This window comes from Nylanderia fulva, unplaced genomic scaffold, assembly GCF_048542155.1.
Source record: "Nylanderia fulva isolate GAGA-0341 unplaced genomic scaffold, ASM4854215v1 Scaffold380, whole genome shotgun sequence".
NCBI lineage: Eukaryota > Metazoa > Arthropoda > Insecta > Hymenoptera > Formicidae > Nylanderia > Nylanderia fulva.
In genome coordinates, this window is record NW_028190456.1 from 1 (window position 1) to 9,742 (window position 9,742).

General features: G+C 40.0%; 1 long non-coding RNA gene across 11 annotated transcripts; it reads right to left on the bottom strand.

Moving 5' to 3' along the window:
• Window positions 1-764: 764 nt before the first annotated feature.
• LOC114933028 (uncharacterized) lies at window positions 765-9,371 on the bottom strand. Of its 11 annotated transcripts, none has more exons than XR_014925378.1 (9): window positions 9,277-9,371; window positions 8,465-8,689; window positions 8,210-8,298; window positions 7,957-8,076; window positions 4,040-4,152; window positions 3,537-3,914; window positions 2,981-3,419; window positions 2,447-2,585; window positions 765-2,317 (listed from the first exon to the last, which is right to left on the bottom strand). It is a non-coding gene; the product is annotated as an uncharacterized LOC114933028 (long non-coding RNA). The 11 variants fall into 11 exon arrangements; XR_014925382.1 differs by lacking the exon at window positions 9,277-9,371 and adding an exon at window positions 8,829-8,984; XR_014925374.1 differs by lacking the exons at window positions 7,957-8,076; window positions 8,210-8,298; window positions 8,465-8,689; window positions 9,277-9,371 and adding exons at window positions 4,412-4,531; window positions 4,665-4,753; window positions 4,920-5,144; window positions 5,750-5,777.
• Window positions 9,372-9,742: the final 371 nt, after the last annotated feature.

Here is a 9,742-nt window from a genome sequence, read left to right on the forward strand (position 1 = left end):
AAGTCTAATCCGGCGCGTTCTTAAAAACAAAAAATTAGCGTAAAGAGCGTCCGTGTATTTAAATTTTAATATTACTCATAGTATGAAATGAGTACGGCGGAAAAAGTTTATTCGCGCACCGGGGGCCAACCCGCGGCGGTCGCATGCTCGTGCTAGCGTACAGCGAATAGCGCCGATCAGCTGACGAGCGCCGATCAGCTGATGAGCGCTTGGTTAGCTCGCAACTACCGATCAGCTGATGAGCGCCTGGTTAGCGCACCGCTACCGATCAGCTGACGAGCGCTACGTTGCGCTGCCCACAATCAGCTTTTAATCAAATGTTCTTGTTGGTGTGTATGTCTTGTGATAGCGGACGTATGTGAGTTCGGCATGAATATATTTGAATATATAAAAATTGTACGTAACAAGAATTTTTTAAAAATTAAATATTTTTATGTTAAAGTTTTTCAGACAACAAAAATTATATTAAAAATTTTGTTAAAAATTTAATATTTCACTAAATAAAAATGATTTCGCTTAAAAGGTTAATTATTATTATTAAAACTAGGATGGGGAAACAATATTTTTTATTAAAATATATAAATTTTATTACTGAACAATATTTTTTATTAAAAATATAAATTTTTGTATTTATATTTACAAAGTATTTTTTTCTTATTACTAATATCTACATCTTCTAACTTTAGTTAAACTATTCCTTATCCTTTCTAATATAAAAATAAAATTAAAACTACGGGTATTTTAAAACTCCGATTTATAAAATATAGTATAAAGTATAATATTTTATAATATTTGATGAAATACATTTTACTTTTACAATATTTACACTTTTATATAATATTTGCATTTCTATGCAAGTGGCGGAAAACGCACGCGTATCTCCGCAAAGATAGAAGAGTGTGAAGAGGAGAGCAATGTCATTGTTCCGGTAAATAACCGTAAGGAAGAGAATATCGATTTTTGATAAATCTTCGTTTTAATAACACAGGCTTGCATATTTTTGTTTCGTCACGCGTTATTATATCGTGAAATGCGGTTCGCCGAATGGCTTTAAAACAAAGATTTATCGATGTCCCAGGAATCGCCTCTTCAACCTGTTCTCCGAGCGCTTCCTCTTCCCGTTCCTCTTCTTCTTCTTCTTCTCTTTCTTTACGCAACAATAAATCTTTAATACTATTAAAATTAACTAAACGCGAGTTTTCAAAATTCAAGGTTATACCCTTTACTTTGCAAACTTCGCGTGTGAGTCCTTCGGGTGTACGGACCACATATGCGTAAAATTTCGGACCACCGGATACGAACGACTCGATGTAACTACCTTGTCCGTAGCTAGCGAGTTCATCCGTCATGTCGCCTAAAAAATTACCCGTATGCGGTTCGTATTCCTGCGGATCTCCGCGACTTACATAAATACAGGAATCCGTGTCGTAATATAAAACGCGCTTGTCTAATTTTTCTAAATAATCATACAATTTTAATCGCGCTTGAGCCGTAGTGTAAGCCGCTATTATAACATTAGTAAGAGGCGAAGGTACGATCGCCTCTTCTCGTAGTCGAAACGAAACATATATCACCTCATCGTTTACAGGCAATATATCGGTTATTTCATGTTGAGGGCTAGTGAGCAAACTCATTAATCGGTCTTGTGTTTTGACAATCACGGTATTCGGTAAGTTTGCACGTTGACCAAATTTACCCCAAAAAGAATTCAAGCATAATTTAGCCACCGAGCGTAAACCGGAATTGTGTGCAATGTTATCTTTTTCAAGAACGATTCCTTCTACTTCCTCATACTCACGGATGTAACGCTCTTTAGCAACGTTATCGACACAGTTGCTCGGCCATCCGCTAGCTTCTTGCTTTAATTGTAGAAATGTATTGATGTATTCCGTAAATAGACCCCCTTGTCGCGTACCGGTTTCGTAACGAGTGATGTTATATTGCCAAATCTCACTAACCCCTGTCACAAAATATCCTTTCTCGATTGCTTTTCGTAATTCGCACGATATCCATGTACCTTCGAATTCGCGTTCGTGAGCTTCGTGAGTACACGCAATCTGAGAAAATGTTTCGCAGCAACTACGACATAACGCAAATAATCTTACAATTATTCATCTTATCATATGCGTGTAGCTGATTGTTATAATTTTTAAAGAAGTTTGCATTCCCCCTAATCTATCTTGGGAGCTTGATTCTAACTTTGTCAAGCAATATAGTATTTTGGTACTGTTGCGTTGAAGTTGGATAGTATTTATATCTTTACCGAAAGTAATTAGTAACAGTTGCTTCTTATCCTTGACCTTATTGGATGAGTTATCTAGAAGGAAAATCCAAAACTAATAATTCTTCATATTTGGATAATCAATCTTGATCAAATAATATAATTGTATCTGTATACTGATATAGATGCACATATATGTATATATACATGACTATGAAATCTTACCAGTAGGGGTGGTTTGAATTAACTGCCTTTGTCATCTGACTGTGTGTTAACGAATACTGTTTCTTCATCCTAGAATAGTGCAGGATTTATATTTGGATGTGCAACCAAATTCTGGCGCTCCATGCCTCGTCTTCCCAATCTGAAATAAATCATTTGATATTTAGATAAATATCTTATAATTGATGTTTGATCCAAGCTGGATAAATATATTGATTTGTTACAAGTGTTAAACAACAAACAATAATTAGTATATAAAATACTTTATTTTATTTTACTTTATATTTACAAGTTTATATGATGATTGTGTGAATTGATAGTCATTTGTTTATCAAATAAACGAATGTGTTGTAAAACATTTGGACTAGAGCAAAGAACTACATTTGAGTTTATAACTGTGTTTTAGGTATTTTACATAATGTTTTTTCTTAACTGCAATGCAACAGACAATTACTATAATTGATTAACTTCGAAACTAGACAAATATCTGACTATTCTCAAGTGTTAAATGGAAAACAGTAAGCATAATATTTATACCTGCTAACATTTGTTTAATGTAATGAATCTTCTATAAACGAGGTGCACGCAGACGAAAAGATAGCTAACGGTCTTTCTGCGGATATTAATATATGATAATTCTATGGAATTACATAAACAGTTTAAGTATTCTAGTAATATGCATAGTATTTGGACTACGAATATATTTGCAGGATTTAGAAATTACTATTCAAAATACTGAGTCTATGAGCGAACATGCATTGTCTTACTACACATTAAATATTTTAGTTAGTCACTATCTTGTGTAAATATTATAGCTAAGTATTCATCATTGATATCATCTAAAATAACATTAATCTTATTACGATGGAGTTGGTAAATCTTATAGTGCTGTGTTTGAACACCTCCTTAAAACAGTGTCAAGGATCGTTTTTGTGTTTGTTACTGCGCTTTTGCGTTTTGCATCCTGTTCCTCAATCTGAAATACAACAGAGAGTTTATATCATATATGACTAATTATGAAGTCGTATAGGAATAATTGACTAATCTTAAATGACAAACACCAGTAATAGAGTATAATATCGTTTATAATTACATATCTGTGTTGTATTATATCCTCAAACAAAGGAAGTTTGTAGGAGAAAGATAGTTTTGTGGCCTTAGGTGATATTACCTGGAATCATACAAATATTAGGACTATTTTAATACTAGCAAGTTTACAGATTGATACTGAAAAACAGACTTGAACAGTTAGTATTCTTCTACAAAGTTCAGAAAAATAAAGTTGGTGGTGAAATCTATAATATACTTTGACCTATTGTTCAATACTTTAGTTTGTGATAGCCAAAGAAACACTAATTTTATATATAACCGAATTGGATAAATTTATAGTGCGGTGATAAAAATTCATTTTAGATCAGTGCTGAGAAACACTTTTGCGTTGCAATCGTGCCTTGGCGCCTACATCTTATCCCTATAATCCAAAACATAGCAGACAGTTAATATTTGACCAATTGTTTTCAAGTTGGATACACGTAACTAATGAATTTCAAGTGTTAGATGGTAATAGCGAGATGTGATATTATATTAATATCGCACCTGTAATTATAATCACCTATGATGGGTTTATAACAACTAACTGATGCATAAATAAGGTGCCGGAAGTTCAAATAACTTGGTGGTCTTCCCGTTGTGTGAAATATCATAATCATCTGAAATTACATAGAATTGATTACTTTTTAGTAATACGTCTACTCATACAAATAATTTGACTACTTTAAAGCTGTTTGTAACAAGTTTATAGACCGATATTGAAAATAGACTTGAATAGTTAATATTCTTTTATAAAGTTTTTAAAATATAAGCCGGTGGTGAATCTATAATATTCTTTGACTTGTTGTTTTAAAATACTCTAGTTTAAGAAATATATTAGCGTTGAATATCTCTTGATACTAGTTAAATAATACTAACCTTATATACGTTCGATTTAGACGAATTATATAGTGCTGTGCTAAATCCCGTCCAAGAACAGTGTTAAGCAATGCACATGTGCTGTAACCGCGTCTTGGCATTTTACATCTTCCCTATAATCTAAAACATAATAGATAGTTAACACTTGACTAATTAACTTAAGTTAGATGTATGCAATTATTAAATTTTAAGTGTTAAATTAGGATACTAAAGTGTAGTAGTATATTGGTACTACACCTATAATTATAATTACCTGTGAAGCATCTATAATAACTAATGGATGCATAAATGGAAGTTCAAAATAGCTGAGTGATCTTCCTTTGAGTTAAACATGACAGTCATCTGAAATTATACAGACTCTTTAGTTATTTCTAGTAATAAGTTCACTAAGCTGAAAATAAATCAACAAAACAGAATTGAACGGATTAATATATACTTTAGAATGTCTTATGATCATTCTTTAAAACTCTAAGTTGGTGATGAAACATGCGCAGTTTTGTTTCACTACCTATTGAGCGTTTCGCTGAGAATTATTACAAGTGCTGTGATGAAATGTCAAATTCTTGAATTGATGCTCTTATACATCCTAATTTGGGACGGAGTGGGTCTTCGTTGAGATTCTGAAGCTGCCTTCTTGGTTATCTTGGAATTGTTGATGCGCTGGAATCCCTGAGACCCCTCAGATGCTTCTGGTGATCCTACGGAGTCTTTCATCATCTTGGAGTTCTGTCCGCTGCGTAAAGATAAGTGAAATTAATATACATGTATGTTTTATGTGATAAATAGAGTGACGTTAAATGACAATTGGTCCAATTTGCATATGACTGTGTGATTTCTTAATGAATATAAACTAAGTAGTCAATGAATCTTACATATCGGGACTGTAATCAATAATTAGTAGAAATGGATTTAAGAATATTACATTAGAACATAACTTTTGATACATATATACATATATATAAATAAGACAATTTTATAATTATTCAATAATTAATATTTAATATTTGAACTGTAACGGCGTGTCCGTTACTAACGCCTCGCGGGCCGATCACCCGCCCGCCACTTGAGGCTATGGCGCCTAAGGCGCCCCTAAGCACAAAAACATAACTGATACACGGGTCACCCTACCCCAGGGGCGCCCCACTACAACCCCCAGAGGCGCCCCACTACGACGCCGGCGTTACCCCCACCACAGCCTCGATATAGAGTGGGGGAACCGCCGGCAGGGTATATAAGCCGGCTCGACGGATGAGCCGGCACAAGTCCTGTTCCGGACCTCCTAGCCAGGCAACGGGCTTCTCGTTGTTACGCCGGGTTTCCCGGTTTCTGGCCTCCTACCTTTAGTATCGGGCAACGGGTTTCTCGTGTTACGCCGGGTTTCCCGGTTTCCGGTCTCTTCCTGCTACACGCCGGGCAACGGGTTTCTCGTTGTTACGCCGGATTTCCCGGTTTCCGGTCTCTTCCTACTACACGCCGGGCAACGGGTTTCTCGTTGTTACGCCGGGTTTCCCGGTTTCCGGTCTCTTCCTGCTACACGCCGGGCAACGGGTTTCTCGTTGTTACGCCGGGTTTCCCGGTTTCCGGTCTCTTCCTGCTACACGCCGGGCAACGGGTTTCTCGTTGTTACGCCGGGTTTCCCGGTTTCCGGTCTCTTCCTGCTATACACCGGGTGACGGGTTCCTCGTCATTACGCCGGGTTTCCCGGTTTCCGGTTTCTTCCTGCTATAAGCTATTCCTTCTCCGTACACCATATCTCTAAGTTATACCGGGTAATTTGTAAATCTTTTCCGGACACCGCTACAGGCTACACGCCTCCGCATTTTGTTTAGACCGGGTAGTCAATAAGTTTCTCTATTTAAGGCTTTATGCCAACAAACATTTTGTTTATACCGAGTAGTCAATAAGTTTCTCTATTTAAGGCTTTATGCCAACAAACATTTTGTTTATACCGAGTAGTCAATAAGTTTCTCTATTTAGGCTTTATGCCAACAAACATTTTGTTTATTTGTTTCTTTTTGAATAAACCAAAGCATTGTTAATAAGGAATAAACGAGTCTGAATCTCCCCCTTCCTCCCGAATCCTGGAACCGGCGAGCCGATCCGCGGCGTCGGGAAAGGTAAACCGTTACATGGCGCCCGAACAGGGACCTGCCCAGTGGAGATCCCGACTCGCTTAAGCTTATCCAGATGCCCGCGTGGGTAAATCAATTATCAAAATCCGAAGCTATTGCCTTGGCCAAAAGACACGGAATCGATAGCCAAGGAACTTTAGACGAGGTCCGCCGACGCCTCCGCCGATTTGTCGGGCAAAACCCGCGCTATTTCGAACTCACCTACCTGTGCCCACTATCAACGTCGAAATGGCCACCGGAAGCCCAACCAAAGACGAAAAAGCTACCACCCCGACACCTGTTGAACCGGCCAGGATCATGGATCAGATCCGAAAATGGGGGTGCCACTTCGAGGGCAAAGACCCCCTGGCATTCCTCGAGCGTACGGAAGAGCTGTGCCTGGGCTACGGCTACACCGATGCCCAGATGCTGGACTACCCGAACTCTTACGGGGAGACGCCCTGCTCTGGTATCGCAACATCCGCGATACCATAGCCAGCTGGGCGGACTTTCGCCAAGCTGTCCGCCAGCAATACCTGCCAAGCGGGTATGAGAGACAGATGAAAAGGACGATCCAGGGACGTCAACAACGCCCTAAAGAGTCCTTCCAAAAGTACGCCACCGAGGTCCTGACCATGATGCGGCGCGCCGGGGGATATTCACCCCTAGACCAACTGGAATAGCTCTACGAAAACATGGATCCGGAGTACCAATTGTACATCCGTCGGGCGGACGTGCTCAGCGTCGGGGATCTGAGCATCCGAGCCACCGAATACGAAGAGGCCGACCGCCGGAGACAGGAACGACGAAGGGACGTGCCGCAAAGCCACACCCCGGTCGTAGCTTCCGCGGTCTACAGTCGGGAGGAATGTTGCTGGAGGTGCAAGCAACGAGGACATACACGCCTGCACTGCCAGCGACCTCCGAAGAAATTCTGCTCGAGATGTGGCAAGGACGGGGTCCTCACCCGTGACTGCCACCCCCCAACGGGAAACGGGGTGCGGGCCGGAGACGTCGCGGCCGTCGTCCAGCCCGACTCGGCCTAAAATACAACCGCACCTCCGGATCCAGATCGCCGGACAACATTTGTGGGGCCTCCTCGATTCCGGCTCAGAGATCTCATTCGTAAACGCTGAAACGGCCCGCCGAATCAACCGCACACCGTCTAGCCCAGATCTCAAGGCAGCCCAGATACGCCTGGCCGACGGGACCCAAGTCCCCATTGCCGAGACCATCGAAGCAAAGGTCAGGTTACGAGGGAAATACGAGGGATATTGAAAATAGACTTGAATAGTTAATATTCTTTTATAAAGTTTTTAAAATATAAGCCGGTGGTGAATCTATAATATTCTTTGACTTGTTGTTTTAAAATACTCTAGTTTAAGAAATATATTAGCGTTGAATATCTCTTGATACTAGTTAAATAATACTAACCTTATATACGTTTGATTTAGACGAATTATATAGTGCTGTGCTAAATCCCGTCCAAGAACAGTGTTAAGCAATGCACATGTGCTGTAACCGCGTCTTGGCATTTTACATCTTCCCTATAATCTAAAACATAATAGATAGTTAACACTTGACTAATTAACTTAAGTTAGATGTATGCAATTATTAAATTTTAAGTGTTAAATTAGGATACTAAAGTGTAGTAGTATATTGGTACTACACCTATAATTATAATTACCTGTGAAGCATCTATAATAACTAATGGATGCATAAATGGAAGTTCAAAATAGCTGAGTGATCTTCCTTTGAGTTAAACATGACAGTCATCTGAAATTATACAGACTCTTTAGTTATTTCTAGTAATAAGTTCACTAAGCTGAAAATAAATCAACAAAACAGAATTGAACGGATTAATATATACTTTAGAATGTCTTATGATCATTCTTTAAAACTCTAAGTTGGTGATGAAACATGCGCAGTTTTGTTTCACTACCTATTGAGCGTTTCGCTGAGAATTATTACAAGTGCTGTGATGAAATGTCAAATTCTTGAATTGATGCTCTTATACATCCTAATTTGGGACGGAGTGGGTCTTCGTTGAGATTCTGAAGCTGCCTTCTTGGTTATCTTGGAATTGTTGATGCGCTGGAATCCCTGAGACCCCTCAGATGCTTCTGGTGATCCTACGGAGTCTTTCATCATCTTGGAGTTCTGTCCGCTGCGTAAAGATAAGTGAAATTAATATACATGTATGTTTTATGTGATAAATAGAGTGACGTTAAATGACAATTGGTCCAATTTGCATATGACTGTGTAATTTCTTAATGAATATAAACTAAGTAGTCAATGAATCTTACATATCGGGACTGTAATCAATAATTAGTAGAAATGGATTTAAGAATATTACATTAGAACATAACTTTTGATACATATATACATATATATAAATAAGACAATTTTATAATTATTCAATAATTAATATTTAATATTTGAACTGTAACGGCGTGTCCGTTACTAACGCCTCGCGGACTTGAGGCTATGGCGCCTAAGGCGCCCCTAAGCACAAAAACGTAACTGATACACGGGTCACCCTACCCCAGGGGCGCCCCACTACAACCCCCAGAGGCGCCCCACTACGACGCCGGCGTTACCCCCACCACAGCCTCGATATAGAGTGGGGGAACCGCCGGCAGGGTATATAAGCCGGCTCGACGGATGAGCCGGCACCAGTCCTGTTCCGGACCTCCTAGCCAGGCAACGGGCTTCTCGTTGTTACGCCGGGTTTCCCGGTTTCTGGCCTCCTACCTTTAGTATCGGGCAACGGGTTTCTCGTTGTTACGCCGGGTTTCCCGGTTTCCGGTCTCTTCCTGCTACACGCCGGGCAACGGGTTTCTCGTTGTTACACCGGGTTTCCCGGTTTCCGGTCTCTTCCTACTACACGCCGGGCAACGGGTTTCTCGTTGTTACGCCGGGTTTTCCGGTTTCCGGTCTCTTCCTGCTACACGCCGGGCAACGGGTTTCTCGTTGTTATTTCCGGTCTCTTCCTGCTACACGCCGGGCAACGGGTTTCTCGTTGTTACGCCGGGTTTCCCGGTTTCCGGTCTCTTCCTGCTATACACCGGGTGACGGGTTCCTCGTCATTACGCCGGGTTTCCCGATTTCCGGTTTCTTCCTGCTATAAGCTATACGCCTCCGTACACCATATCTCTAAGTTATACCGGGTAATTTGTAAATCTTTTCCGGACACCGCTACAGGCTACACGCCTCCGCA